This window comes from Bactrocera tryoni, chromosome 3 (genome assembly GCF_016617805.1).
Source record: "Bactrocera tryoni isolate S06 chromosome 3, CSIRO_BtryS06_freeze2, whole genome shotgun sequence".
Lineage (NCBI taxonomy): Eukaryota > Metazoa > Arthropoda > Insecta > Diptera > Tephritidae > Bactrocera > Bactrocera tryoni.
The window spans coordinates 57,232,821-57,234,750 of NC_052501.1; positions in this window are offsets into that span (position 1 = coordinate 57,232,821).

Sequence of the window (1,930 nt, forward strand, 5' to 3'; positions counted from 1 at the left end):
GTTCGGAAGTGTATGCAAATATATGTACATATATGTAAGTATATATGAATGTATGAACATGCAGATCAATGCGCGCGCATGTAATACATTATATTGATAAGTGATAAAATCATGATTTGAATTTCTGGATGCGCACATGCGTATACATAATAAGATTACGATATGAGCATGTGCAGAGACATAAGATTGATATGATAGAAGATGTACATACATGCATACATGTTGGGTTACTGTGGTTGACGATTCGTCGGATAAATTATTAAGAAATTGTCGTGATAGAGCATCTGCTACCACATTTGTTTTACCTGGTTTATATATAATTTTTGCTCCATATTCTCCAATTAAAGCATGCCATCTTTTCATTTTGGCATTTGGATTTCTAGGTGAGACTGCAAATGTTAGTGGTTGGTGATCGGTATGAATTTCTAAATCTGAAACTCCGTATAAATAATTTCTTAGATTTTTTAATGCCCATACGATAGCGTATAGTTCTTTTTCATTAGTCGCATAATTTTTTTCTGTTGAATTTAATGTTTTAGATATAAATGTAATAGGTTTGCCCCCTTGGCTTAAGACTCCACCAATAGCTTCATTTGATGCGTCTGTCGTTAATATAAATGTTTCGTTAAAATTTGGTTGAATTAATTCGACTTGATCTACTAATATAGACTTCATTTTCTCAATTGCCAAAAGTCCTTCTTGTTCCAATCTAATTTTAAATTTTTTTGACATATGTTGTGAAACTCTTCCGTTTTCACCTGATAAATGTATTGTTAATGGTTTTGCTATTTTAGCATAATTTTTAATAAACTTCCTGTAATATCCAATCATTCCTAGGAAACTTCGTAACTGTCGTAAAGTTGTTGGAACCGGAAAATTTAAAATTGTTACAACTTTTTTTGGATCTGTCTTTATAACATTATTTGCAACAATATATCCCAAAAATTCTACTTCTTCTTGGTAGAATTTAGATTTTTGTAATGAAATTTTCATATTTGCGTTTTTTAGTACTTCTATTATTATACTTAAATGTTTTTTGTGTTCCTTGAAGCTTTTTGAAAATACGATTATATCGTCAATATAAGCGTGACAAAATTTTTTGAAAACATACTAGGCGCGTTTTTTAAACCAAATGGTATTCTTAAAAATTTGTATTTTCCGTTATTTACTGAAAATGCAGTTTTTCAAAATCTTGTTCTTCAATAAGGATCTGGTGAAAGCTTGATTCCAGATCTATTGTGGAAAAATATTTTGAACTTCCTAAATTTGAAAGTATTATATTGCTATCCGTCTTCATTTACACCCTTTTTTGGTACAACCCAAATTGGTGAATTATATGCGCTCTTACTTGGCCTAATTATTTTATCTTTCATCATTTTTTTTTACCTCTTCGTTTATGATGGAATTAGCAGAAAGAGGATATGGGTATTGTTTACTCCATATAGGAGTTTCAACAATTGTCGTTATTTCCGCTTTTATATCCGTTCGAAACGGTAAATTCATATTTATTGAAGAATGTATTTTATATATTTCATTTCTAATTTCCTCTCTTAAATTTTCAATTTCATCTTCGTTTATGTCGGTATTTCCTTCGACTGGCGCTTTAGAGAACTTTTCCTCTAAAGTAATTTTGTTTACATAGTTTTCCTCTTCTATATTGCCGGTATTATCATCGGCTGGCGTTGTATTCCACAATAAATTTTTTATTTAATTTGCCGGTATTATCATCGGCTGGCGTTGTAGAACTTCTTCGTTTCACAATATATTTTTTATTTAATTTGCCGGTATTATCATCGGCTGGCACTTTAGAAGTATTTGCTTCCAAAGTAATCTCGTCCTCCTTAACAATCTCTAACTCATCCTTACTTTCTTGATGCTCATATTCGCATTCTAAGCTAAATATATCCTCCTTTTTTTCATTATTTATTAT